Source organism: Ranitomeya imitator, chromosome 8 (genome assembly GCF_032444005.1).
Source record: "Ranitomeya imitator isolate aRanImi1 chromosome 8, aRanImi1.pri, whole genome shotgun sequence".
Lineage (NCBI taxonomy): Eukaryota > Metazoa > Chordata > Amphibia > Anura > Dendrobatidae > Ranitomeya > Ranitomeya imitator.
The window spans coordinates 33,293,862-33,308,258 of record NC_091289.1 but is presented as its reverse complement, the minus strand read 5'-3'; positions in this window follow the sequence as shown (position 1 = coordinate 33,308,258).

Below are 14,397 nucleotides of genomic sequence, written 5' to 3'. Positions count from 1 at the left end.
TACCTTTTCACAGGTGAAGTATGTCCCTAGGGCTTCCCAAGAGTTTAGATGGTGGATGGTGCAAGGCGCAGTGAATAACGAGGACACAGGTGTGTAGTCTCTTTACCTTTACTGAAGGCTTTAGCATCCACAGTCCAGGGTAGGGACCACAGGGTAGGCAGAGCCCAGCCGGTCTGAAGGCAATATCCAGAGTCCCCTTATCCAGGAGGAATTCAATAGTCTTCCCCTAGCGCACAGTAACTCAGTAGGTCCCTACTTGCATAAACTACCATAAGGTCCTCACTGTTGTTACTCCTCTCTGTCCCACAGATGGTAGGGATAGGACAAAACCCGTGTGACTGATGGCCTGAGGTTTGTTTATAGGGACCCTAGAGACGCCCCGACCCCCACAAGTTGCCATCGTGTATTCTTAGGTATAAAGGTCAGACAGCCAACTTGGAATTAACTGTCCTGCCAGTCTCTGAAGTAATGTCATAGAGCTCTTTACTCCCTTGGTATTCTGGCCACCGGATCTGTGCTTCAGATGGAGGCAGCCTGCTTCTAGCTGGTCTCCCACTGATGTTTCACTCCTGTTGCTATGACTTCTTTTCTCACTCACTACAGCACAATTCCTTTCTTGTCCTTTCTTAGGATGCTGCCGCATGGGTTGCAGGCGCAGCTCTGTGTCCTTCTTCCTCCTCAGACTTCAGTCTGGATCTGTCTAGAGATCACCTTAGCCAGCTCGACCGGGAGACCTTTCCTTGTCGGTCCCCAGCCAGGAACTCTCCTCAGACCTCTCGTCCTGACTCTGACTAACTTCCTAACCAACCCCCAAGTTTTACCCTAATGTGAGGAGTGGCCTAATAGATAGAACCCTTAGCTCCCCTTGGTGGACTGGCGTGTGAAGTGTGTGTGTGGCTGTGATACCTGGACAGAAGATCTCCTTCATTGCTTTCAGACGTAACATCACTCCCCCTGGTGGAAGAATAACATTACTGCAACGAACCAGGACTCTGGGGCGCCGCATAAGCCTTAGAGAAGAGGGAATCTTTTGAAAATCAAATTCGCCAACTTCGATAATTCTGACATCATAAGCATCAGAAAAAGGTAGAGAATAGATAGATGGAAACAAGTAGGTGGGAAGGTGCACTAAAGGGTGAAAAGAATGCATGTGCTTGGTTTGAATTATATTTTGTGAAGATAGACACTCTTTAACTTAAAGGTAAGCTGCCAACAGGTTTTTGCAATGTAATCTGAGGACAGAATGAGTTAGGGGTTAATGTACAGATTTCAATGATGTGTCACATGTCAGGATTTGTGTGCTGGTGTTTACTTAAACTGAAAGTTGTATCACCTGTTCATTATCATTGTCTGGACATCAGCAGCTACAGCAGTAGGTGCATGCTAGTCTGATTCCGCCCCTCCTGTGACAAGCAGCTAATTGTCTATAGATAATGTACATTCAGAGTCTGGTGTTGGCGGGGTCAGCTGTTGTTTGGGCGGGGTCAGCTTTCTCAGCTCTGCTGCATTGCTAAATGTAAGTATTTGATTGTGTCAGAACTGCTACACCCAGCGGACTAAGTGATACATAATTGGATTCAGGGTCTCTTTAACTACATTGTGCTGCTCTCAGATAAGGTAATAAAAACCTGATGACAGATTCCTTATAAATATGAAGCAATATATTAATCTGTTGCAATTAGCAACCTGGCAATCTAACGTGCTATGATCCAATATAGTTAGTAGATGTTTAGAGTTTAGGGTTGGGTAATTATGGCAAAAATTAGGATTAAATTACAAGTCATAATAAATGATTTTAAATAATATTTTGATAAATTATTTGATTATTTAGGGGTATGGGTCAAACAATGTACTGTATATGCTAGGTTCAAAGAAAGTCATAAATTACATGGCTTATCTAGTTGCAGTTAGCAGCACTTTTTTTTTCAAGAACTGTTCACTTTGGAGCCTGCTTCGCCACCTTTGTGATCCATCTGTGGTTCATATCTCTGGAACGAAAAGCTTTTCTCATATTTATCATGTAACTTATTTTAGAAAGTATCAGTAATGGAACCCTCAAGTCACCAGAATCTAATACATTGTTCCATAAGAATCACCTTTTATGAACGTTGTCTAATGTTCATTGGTTGAACAAATCTACTTATCCACTTTATGCATTTCTGTCTTCAGTCTCGAAGCACTTCATTATGAAGCACAAATTATTGGTATCAATTTGGATTTAATTAAGGACATTTTCCAGAATACGTGCAGACACGTCAGCACACTGACTGGCCTGAAATTCGCTTCACTACTGCAATAAAAATGGACACAACGGTCTTACGATTTCTGCCAGAATTAATCTCGACGTGATCTTGTATGTTTCTGAGGTTTTTAAATTTGTGTATAAATTTTGAGGATATCATCCAGCACTCGGAAGTCCTGAAAACAGAGCTTGTTACATGGTAAAACGAAAAACATGATCTAAATTATTCCGTGACATGATGTAAATTGAACAGATATATCACAATGGAAAAAATTTCCAAAAGCTTGATGGAAGATAGCAATTTTTAGTGCTAGCCATAACTTCAAAAATGTGTGTTTTCTTAGAAATTGTAGTAAGTCTGCAAGGGAATAACTTAGTTATTTCGAACCAATGGGGCAATGAGTATTAGCTAAAAAATTAACATTTAACATTTGTAAGAACAATATCTTTTTGTTTTCGGGGGATTATTGATCGATTAATACTCAGTCTCCGAGAATGATACTATGCTATAATATAGAATTTCAGATTTCATCATGTTAGTTTATTGGGTTCTTCATACCGTATATGCATTTTAAGGTAAGCCATGTGACATCCTGGACATAATACAAAAACTCTGTTATGAGAAAGTTGATATGATTATTAACAAGAGGCCGCCAGATGATAGAAGTTTTGATTCATTGCGGCTTAGATATTACTATCATTATTTAGCGGCCTTTGGCTCGATCTCTAGTCACGGCGACTTGATGGATGAACACTCTTTAGGAAGATCGAGTTTGTGCAAGCCTACAAAGGTCCACCTGAGTCTTCTCTACCATTATCTTGATAGTATAAAGAAATCGGGTTTCTGGTCTTCCTCTTTGCATTGGTCCATCTATTCTCTCATCATGATGTCCTTCTCCAGTGATTGCTCTCTTCGAATGATGTGTCCAAAGTGGGCAAGTCATAGCTTGGTGATCCTTGGTTTGAGGGACGCATCTGCCTTGCTTTGATCTTGATAACATACTTCTCCAGCAGCACATTTTGAAGGCGTCGTTTTTTCTCCCATCTTATTTCCTTATCATCCAGGTTTTGCATCCATATGTTACCACAGAAAAGACCAAACTATGTACAAACCGTGTGTTAGGACTGGCGGAACGCACCTAGAATAAGATGTAATATTAATAGATGCGTTCGCAGTCCGGGGTCCACCGTGCAGGTGAAAACCTGCTGCTAGTAAATGGCAGCGTAATATGGCGGTGGAAGCGAATCCAGTTAAGCCACTGGTCCGCAATACCGCACCTAGGAGTGCAAGTAAGGAGTCAGCGAACTCAACCCCAAGACTCAGGATTGAAGTCTGATCAGACTACTAGCACTCAACACCGCAACTGGGTGTGTTAGGTAACAGTAATAATTAGAGCACCGAAGTGCGAACTGTGCCTAGCTGGCAGACACCACTAAGAACCCAGACGTGGGTCAGGAGGCGCACTACTGGCGTGTGGCGCCGCACTGGCGGTCACAGCAATAGACGCTGATACGTGTGTGACACGTTGAGTGGTTAGTCGGGCGCTAGATAGCAGCCATACACCATACGCGAACAGTCATACAATAGGGTAGGGGTATTTAATGAACGACTTTCACTCACAACAAACACACGTATACAATTGTACACTAGCGCATGGCCGTGCGGTCATGCGAAGCTTATATAGCTGCAGTACTTTCAGGACCTGCCAGGAGGACCAATGGGAACCACTGCAGCATCTGAGCATGTGACCCTCGATCTCCAACGGGAGATCTCACCCTGGGCATGCTCAGAAGGGAAAAAGCAGGACTTAGTCTCAAAAGCGTCCAGTCGCTGCTGCCCAGCACTGGCTTTAATTGCAAAAGCTGGAGAAGCAACAGCAAGCCTAAGCACAGAGTGAGACTGAGCCAGACGCAAGGACCGTCGTCTCTGCTGAGCAGGTTTACCTGCGGCAGGAGAGGAATGGGAGACCGCAGCAGAAGCGGCCCGAGATTCCCCCTGTGCAGAAGCGGGAACTCGACCCCTAACATTACCCACCCTCCTAGGGCCCCCCCTTCCTTGGGCCTCGCTACGTTCGAAGGCAGCAATGAGCTGCGGAGCCCGAATGTGCTCAGCAGGCTCCCAGGATCTATCCTCAGGGCCGTAACCCCTCCAGTCTACCAAATAAAATTTTCTGCCACGAACCACCTTGCACCCCAAAATAGCGTTCACCTCGTAATCGTCCGTAGACGAACCCGACGTCCCGGTAGATGACTCAGAAAACCGGGACATGTACACAGGCTTAAGGAGGGACACATGAAAGGTGTCAGTGATACCTAGGCGTGGAGGAAGGGCTAGACGGTAAACCACAGGATTAACCTGTTCGAGGACCTTGAAGGGACCCAAGTAGCGAGGAGCAAACTTAGTGGACTCAACACGCAGCCTGATGTTACGAGCGGAGAGCCACACTAAGTCACCTGGAGCAAAGGTCGGAGCAGGGCGCCGATGTGCATCGGCAGAGGACCTCATTCTCTCCTTGGAGGCCCGGATGGCATCCTGAGTGTGGTCCCAAATGTCTCGTGCCTCCACCGCCCAGTCTGCCACCCTGGAGTCAGCAGAAGACACGGGCATAGGCACTGGAACCCGCGGATGCTGGCCGTAATTAAGGATGAAAGGAGTCTGACCGGTGGAATCGGCTACAGCGTTGTTAAGGGCGAACTCTGCCCATGGTAACAAAGATGCCCAGTCATCCTGCCTGGCAGAGACAAAATGTCGCAGATATGTGACCAAGGTCTGGATGGCTCTCTCCACCAACCCATTTGTCTCGGGATGATAGGCAGAAGAGAGATTTAACTCAATACTGAGAAGATGACAAAGCTCTCTCCAGAACCGAGACGCAAACTGAGGACCCCGATCACTGACAATTTTGTCCGGCATACTGTGTAGGCGGAAGACATGTTTAATAAACAACGCTGCCAAGGCCCGTGCAGAAGGTAGCCGAGGAAGCGGCACCAAATGCACCATTTTAGAAAAATGGTCGGTGATTACCCAAATGATAGTACAGCCACGTGACTTGGGCAAACCCACCACAAAGTCCATCCCGACCATCTTCCAGGGCCTGTCTGCCACCGGCAGAGGATATAACAATCCAGCTGGCCATTGACGAGGAGACTTATTTTTGGCACAAGAGACACATGCCCGAACATAGTCTCCGACATCACGAACCATATGCGGCCACCAGTACATTCTCGCCAGCAACTCAGATGTCCTCTTTGCCCCAAAGTGTCCACCCACTCTGGACGAATGAGCCCAAGAGAGAACCTCCGGTCGCAAATTGATGGGAACAAAAGTCTTGCCCGGAGGCACAGACTCTAGCGAAACCGGAGCTACGGTTCTCAGACTCTCTGAAGGGACAATAAGCCGAGGCTCCTCTTCCTCCACCTCAGTTGACACAAGGGAGCGAGAGAGAGCGTCAGCACGAATGTTCTTCTCCCCGGCGAGATAATGGAGAGTGAAGTGGAACCGGGAGAAAAACAAGGACCATCTAGCCTGACGAGAATTCAGCCGCTGGGCTGTACGCAAATAGACCAAATTTTTGTGGTCCGTGAAGACTTGGAAGGGAAACCGAGCACCTTCCAAAAGATGTCTCTACTCTGAAAAGGCCAACTTCATTGCTAGCAACTCCCTGTCCCCGATGGAGTAATTTCTCTCCGTTGGTGTGAAGGTCTTTGAGAAGAAGAAGCATGGATGCTTCCGACCTTGAGCATCCTTTTGATAGAGGACTGCTCCAGCACCAACGGATGAGGCGTCCACCTCCATAAGGAATGGCTTATCCACATCGGGACGATGTAAGATGGGAGCGCTAGCAAAATGGGACTTTATAGAAGTGAAGGCCTTGGAGACCTCTTCCGACCACAATTTGGGATTCGCTCCCTTCTTGGTGAGGGATACCAAGGGAGCTACCAAAGTTGAGAAGTGGGGGATGAACTGGCGATAGTAATTTATGAACCCCATAAAGCGCTGCACCGCTTTAAGAGAATGGGGTTCCTGCCAGTCCATCACAGCGTGTAGTTTGGCAGGATCCATAGCCAATCCCTGGGCCGAGATGATATAGCCCAGGAAAGGTAAGGACTCCTGCTCAAACACACACTTCTCCAACTTAGCATAAAGAGAATTCGCCCGTAGGAGTTCGAAGACTCTGCCAACATCTCTCCGGTGGGAGTCAATATCTGGAGAGAAGATGAGGATATCATCCAGATAGACTACAACCGAGATGGAAAGCATATCCCGGAAGATATCGATGACAAAGTCCTGAAAAACGGCTGGGGCATTACAGAGCCCGAAGGGCATCACCAGATACTCATAGTGCCCATCCCTGGTATTAAAAGCCATTTTCCATTCGTCCCCCTCACGGATGCGAATCAGGTTGTAGGCACCCCGCAGAGCTAGTTTGGTGAAAACCTTTGCTCCCCTTAGCCTGTCAAAGAGCTCAGATATCAGGGGCAACGGGTACTTATTTTTAATGGTAATAGCATTAAGACCCCAGTAATCGATGCAAGGACGTAATTCCCCGTTCTTCTTCTGTATGAAGAAGAATCCCGCCCCTGCAGGAGACACTGACTTCCTAATGAACCCTCTTGCCAAATTCTCCTAAATGTATTGAGACATAGCCTCCGTCTCTGGGAGAGAGAGGGTATATACCCTTCCCCGAGGAGGTTCAGCTCCTGCCAAGAGGTCAATAGGACAGTCGTAGGGGCGATGAGGCGGTAGAGTCTCAGCAGCCTTTTTAGAGAATACGTCAGCATAGCACCAATAGCACTTGGGAAGAGAAGAAAGGTCTGCGGGTACCTTGGTAGTAGAAACCTGTACACACTCACTCACACACCTGCCCATACAAGACTTACTCCAACCCAATATTCTCCCTGAGGACCACTCAATATGTGGGGAGTGGAAACGGAGCCAGGGTATTCCCAGCAAAATCTCATCCATTCCCTCGGGAAGAACAAGAAGGGAAATAATCTCCTGGTGGGAAGGGAACATGGACAGCGAGAATGGAACTGTCTGGTGTGTGATTTGCAGTGGAAGTGTCGCCCCATTCACAACTCTAACTGTTACAGGTTTGGCGAGCATGACTAGTGGTATAGCGTGGCGCAGAGCAAAAGCAGAGGACATGAAGTTTCCCTCTGCTCCTGAATCCACACAAAGCTCGACTGTTAGAGTGGAGGAGCCTAACAGGATTGTCCCTTGAAAGGACAGTTTGGAGGAAAATGCAGCTGTGTCTAGTGAACCTCCCCCAATGGTTACTAGATGCGATCGTTTCCCGACCGCCGCGGACATTTATTGGTGTAATGTCCTAGTTGATGACAGTTTTTACAAACCACGGGTACTTGAGCGGCCTGAGACTTAGGTCCCGCTCGAGAAACCTCCATGGCCTCATGGGAGTCGGACGCCAAGACAGGAGATTCAAGAGGTCTGGCGAAGGTGGGAGCCAGCCGAAACCTCTGCCTACACTGGGTACGCTCTAACCTCCGCTCGTGAAAACGGAGGTCGATGCGGGTAGATACAGAAATAAGTTCCTCCAGTGTGGCGGGTATCTCCCTGGTGGCCAAGGCGTCCTTCACATGGTCTGCCAGTCCCCTCCAGAACACCGGAATAAGAACTTTGTCTGGCCACTCTAACTCAGAAGCTAGAGTCCGGAACTGGATGGCAAACTGGCTGACCACGGACGAGCCCTGAGTAATAAACAACAACTGGAGCGCGGTATCGTGGGTAACACGAGGTCCTAAAAAGACCTGCTTCAGAGTGTCCAGGAAGAGAGGAGCACTCTGTACCACACGATCATCTCGCTCCCAAAGTGGCGTTGCCCACTCCAACGCCCTGCCCGACAAGAGTGATAGAATAAATCCCACTTTCGCCCGTTCCGTAGGGAAACGTGACGCCAGGAGCTCAAGGTGTATGGAGCACTGGCTCACGAATCCGCGACATTGTTTACTGTTGCCAGCAAACTTGTCAGGAAGCGGGAGACGGGATAAAGTCGGAGCAGGGGTGGCAGCGGACAAACTGGCTGCGGCTACACTTGCAGCCTGAACAGCGACAGCAGTGACATCCACAGCTGAGGTTGAACGCTCTAGAGCCGCCAACCTTCCCTCCAGCTGCTGGATGTACCGCTGTAAACGCTGATCGTCCACCATTTACTAGCCAGACCCTGGCGCTAGTGTTCTGTTAGGACTGGCGGAACGCACCTAGAATAAGATGTAATATTAATAGATGCGTTCGCAGTCCGGGGTCCACCGTGCAGGTGAAAACCTGCTGCTAGTAAATGGCAGCATAATATGGCGGTGGAAGCGAACCCAGTTAAGCCACTGGTCCGCAATACCGCACCTAGGAGTGCAAGCAAGGAGTCAGCGAACTCAACCCCAAGACTCAGGATTGAAGTCCGATCAGACTACTAGCACTCAACACCGCAACTGGGTGTGTTAGGTAACAGTAATAATTAGAGCACCGAAGTGCGAACTGTGCCTAGCTGGCAGACACCACTAAGAACCCAGACGTGGGTCAGGAGGCGCACTACTGGCGCGTGGCGCCGCACTGGCGGTCACAGCAATAGACGCTGATACGTGTGTGACACGTTGAGTGGTTAGTCGGGCGCTAGATAGCAGCCATACACCATACGCGAACAGTCATACAATAGGGTAGGGGTATTTAATGAACGACTTTCACTCACAACAAACACACGTATACAATTGTACACTAGCGCATGGCCGTGCGGTCATGCAAAGCTTATATAGCTGCAGTACTTTCAGGACCTGCCAGGAGGACCAATGGGAACAACTGCAGCATCTGAGCATGTGACCCTCGATCTCCAACTGGAGATCTCACCCTGGGCATGCTCAGAAGGGAAAAAGCAGGACTTAGTCTCAAAAGCGTCCAGTCGCTGCTGCCCAGCACTGGCTTTAATGGCAAAAGCTGGAGAAGCAACAGCAAGCCTAAGCACAGAGTGAGACTGAGCCAGACGCAAGGACCGTCGTCTCTGCTGAGCAGGTTTACCTGCGGCAGGAGAGGAATGGGAGACCGCAGCAGAAGCGGCCCGAGATTCCCCCTGTGCAGAAGCGGGAACTCGACCCCTAACACCGTGTCTTATAAGATGTTGTCTACTGCCAGGACTCATTTGGGATGGATGGTGACAAACCAGAAGTTGTAAAGGGCTTCAACCTTCTCAGATCAATGATCACTCAAGATGAAACAATGACAGCAAAACACGATAATAGCTAAGGGCAAATCAACAATTAAGTGACTGGACAAGGTTTTCAAATGAAGGAACATTTCACTGGTGGCAAAGACACAGCTCGTACATAGTTTGGTCTTTTCTTAGGTACTAAGGCCCCCAAAAATCACGTATGGTGAAAGGAAAAGTGCACTACTATTTGCTGCTGGCTTTTCATCAGTTTTGATTGAAAAATTCTATTAGAGATACTGTTAATGGTGAATGGTTAATAGACTTTCTATGAGTGCATACATAAGTAGCTGAGCAGAACTGAAGGAGCACCGTGCCCAGTCAGAATTTCTTACCCTTCATTCTTGGGACTAATCTGGGACAGGGATGCAAATTGACTTTTTACTTTTTCTGGACATCTTACCAAAAATCATTGATATACAACATGTGCAGATTGAAAAACTCATAATAAATCATTTATGACTCTAAGTGATACATGACTACAGTCCATAGTTCTGATACGAAGACCTCAGCTGCAGTCACTGTAAACTGTAAAATGGTGAGAATTAGATTCAAAATATTCTGTATAAGATTTTTCAGCTTAAGAAAAGTCACAGACGCCTTCAATTTTTTTTTTTTACTGACAGGACAAAAAAGTGCCCTACTTTTATGGACTACCCTGGAATTTTTTGATGGTTGGCAACCCTGATCTGTGACTCAAAACCCTTTGAATTTGGCTAATGTCAGATGCTTATTAGTGATGAGTGAATATGCTCGTTACTCAAGATTTCCCAAGCACGCTCGGGTGACCTCCGAGTATTTTTTTAGTGCTCGGAGATTTAGTTTTCCTCACCTCAGCTGAATGATTTACATCTCTTAGCCAGCTTGATTACATGTGGGGATTTCTTAGCTACCAGGAAACCTCCAATCATTCAGCTACGGCAATAAAAACTAAAAAGTACTTGGAGGTCACCGGAGCATGCTCAGGAAATCTCGAGTAATGAGTACCGTATATAAGCCGAGATTTTCAGCCCAAATTTTTGGGCTGAAAGTGCCCCTCTCGGCTTATACTCAAGTCAAGGTGGTTGGCAGGGTCGGCGGGTGAGGGGGTGAGGGCGCTGAGGCATACTTACCTGCTTCCAGCGATCCTGACGCTCCCCGCCTGTCACACGGTCTTCGGGTGCTGCAGCTCTTCCTGTCAGCGGTCACGTGGGACCGCTCATTAGAGAAATGAATAAGCGGCTCCACCTCCCATAGGGGTGGAGCCGCCTATTCATTTCTCTAATCAGCGGTGCCGGTGACCGCTGAACAGTGGAAGAGGCTGCTGCACCAAAGACCGTGGGACGGCAGGGGGAGCGTCAGGATCGCTGGAAGCAGGTAAGTATGCCTCAGCGCCCTCACCCCCTCACCCGCCGACCCTTCATAAATACTTCATACATAAACTACATACATATTCAAGAATACAAAATGCGTTACAATCAGGCCACCATCTAGTAGCAAAATAAATAGCTTTTTTTTAATAGCAATCAAGGGTCTTCTTTCAAATCGCATTAAATAAATTTCATGAAAATTGCATTTCCCCACTAATTTTGAGTGAAAAGAGAATCTATCAGCAGCTTTTCTAGGTAATCTGATAGAAGTGTTATGTAGGGGTAGAGGCGTATCACTGTAATGTATCAATTAATTCACTGGGTGCAGCAGTTGTGATATAATTACTGTTTTCTCTCCTGATCTCGCAGAGCTCTGAATGCTGAGCACTGTATAACTCCACCCACACCACTGATTGGCCACTTTCTGTGCTCACTGTTTACTGACACAAAGCTGCCATTCAGTGGTGGAGGTGTGGTTGGACCAGAAGACACGAGACACCTAGTCCTGTAGTGATAATTTCCTGCTGATAAAACACTGATTCTATTGAAACAGCAAAGCACAGCCCAGTAAGTGATATATTGCTATAATCATGGTCTCTGCCTCTGCAACATAGCAAAAGCCTGCTGACAGATTCCCTTTAATTTAAATCTTGGCAGATCTGCTCATCTCTAGTATTGATCGCTTAGATAATTACTTTTAGTAGAAAATATCTCTGTGATTTAATTCCTAATGGAGCCAGCATTAAAACACATGCAAAGTGCCTACGATTAGAAGTTACAGAGATGAAGGCACCCCGGGAGCTTCTTGATAGTTTTCATGCATATGACTCCGCCATGTGCATGAGCCTAAGACTAATTGATTTAATCAAGCTGTGCACAGTGTTTTCTTTTTCTTTTTTTTCAGCCCAGTCTTCATTTTTCCACGCCTGAACCGCAGCTTTCTTTGAGTTCCTTTTTTTTTTGCCAATTGTGGCCATTGTGGTTAGATCCTATGACATCAATGCAAATGCGAAGATGGGTACAAAATTCTAAGATTATGAATAAGCTTTGAAAACTGTCAATTTACACAAACAAGGATTAAAAACACAAAATGCCTAAAGAGGAAATCCGTAGAACCATTTTGTTTTACGGTAAAGTGAGTACAGTAGCTGTAGTACCAAGCCAAAGAGCTTTGTAACTCCGTCCAACTGTCAAGGAGCCTTTCAGTAACGGAGGCTGCAAGTCTGGACTTTATTTTGTATATTTGTTTTCTGCTCCACAAGATGAAATACAATCTCTTTACAGGAAAAATAACTCAGTAGTTGTTTTGTTCTGAGTAATTAATTTCTTATGAGCAATTATCATCCATAGGAATCAAGAATATTTCCAGGATGAACTCGAGACTAATAAATTATTGGATGTAACAAAGGACTGTTGTATCTTCAGGAACCGGCGGTGTTGGTATGGTTCCTCCTAAGCTACAATGCTCATGAGTTTCATAAATATTCCATACATCGTTTTAATAATATAAAGCAATACAAGACTCATAATAAGTTCATTTTACTTTCTTTATCATCACTATTTATCGAGATGATTAAATCTTTTGAAATTCATATTCGCAAGCTTTAGCAAATGTTTTCAAACGTTTTTCGATTTGCAATTAATAAGTTCACCGTGAATCGCAGGTGCCCAATTTGACCTGAAAAGATAAAAACACTCTGTGGTCTTCAAGGACTGTATCCAACCTCTTTCCAACTCTTCGATGCAAACATAGCCTTAGTAATGTCACCATGACCTCCACATATATGATTTTGGGAAAACGGATGGTAATTGTTCTTCATTGCAGTTTTGTCACACATACTTTCTGTAAAGTATATTCAGATATTTTTGGCTTTCTTTCCCTATTTTTATAGCTAAGCTTTGAGATGTGACAGATTTACCCCAAAACGATTCCTGTTCTTCTGGATTCCCTGCCTCAGCTTTTATACAGGCCATGATAAGCTTTGCAACAATGTGATGTGCTCTACTATGTGATGTGCTCTACTTTATGTGATTGGATAGCGTCAAGGCATTATTAAGATGTCCACCCAGCTGTGCCCAAGATCATGGGAGCTTTCTCTGGCTGATCCAATCATCTGCATCAGTAAAACAGTGATGGGCATTTTTAGGAATTTGCATAAATAGAATTGCAAATTGTTTGCATTCACAAGATCTACTTTCCTAAAATTTGCCACAAATTCAATTTACATCAAAACGATTTTTTCATTTCTAATCATTAACCATTGCTTGTTGTGTGTTTGGTAAGTCCAACTCAAAAGTGCTGGTCAAAGAGAAAGTATAATCTGATTCTACAGGAGCTGCAATATTTTAATATTTAAAGGAGTTATCTGGTTTACCAAAGTTATTTCCAAACGTCCGATAAGGAAACTCTAAAGCAATGTTCCCCCAACCCTTTTTGCATCAGGGAATGGCATCAAGCAAGACTATTTTTGCATGGCCCGGCAGCGCGGGGTGGGACAGGGGTGGGGCTTTGGTCATATGTTGGCGGGGATATGGAGGTGGTTGGGGTTTAGTTAGTGCATACTAATCATTTAATTATAACATTTATAATGTGAATGTGACTCAACTCACCATAGGTTTAGAATAAGTGGGAGCACCGGGCTTGTTTCCCTGGATCAGTGGGAGCACTGGGCTTGTTTTCCTGCAACAAGACGGTCCCATCTGGGGTGATTGAAGACAGTGACACCCAAAGTGTGCTCTTATGTCCATTCTACTCCGTAATCTCGTTTTTGCTGCTGTCGTTGCAGAAAATCCAGTTTCACACAGATAGGATGTTGGAAATGGAAGCAGACTTTTGTGGCACTCTCAGGATATTCTGCCTTGACATTAATCCAGAATGTTGGGAGATTTGACATCTCAAGCATACTTTTAAGGCTACCATAATTTGCAATCTCAAGCAGTTGGTCTTCTTCAAGCACGGGCAAGGTCGATTCACCTGGCTTGTTCACAAATGGGTTGCAAACCCATTCCTTCCTAGTTTGTGGGTCTTTTGTGGTTGGAAAGTAATGCTCAAACTGTAGTGAAAGCTGAGATAGATGAAGGTGCACCAGCTGGGAGAATGAAGGTTCAGGCTTGGTCTCTTCTAAACTCCCTGCTAATCGAAATGTAGGGGCGTGACTAATAGGCTGTAAACCAGACACTATGCAGTACCATTGTGTGAACAACGCCCTATATGGGCCTTTATTGTGCAATTGTATACTGGGCAGTCACCCTCTCCAGGAGTGGGTATGTGGAGAGTGGCTGTTGATCTGGTATTTTGCACCTGTGTTGCTAACATCTTGCTTTGTGGGCTGGCTGCACCCTGTGGTGCATTTGTTCCAAGGTCAGGGCAGGTGAGTGTTGCTGCCTTTTTTTCTGCTGTTGAGGATTGAATTTTTGTGGACCTTGGGTCTCTAGTGGCTTTGCGATTTAGTTTGGGTTTGAATGCAGCAACTTTATCTGCCAACTTGAAGGCAGTTGTCATTCTCCCCTGAAGTGACAGATTTAGTTCATTCAACAAGTTGAATATGTCACATAAGTAAGCAAGTTTTGTGACCCCTTCCTTACTTCTGAAATG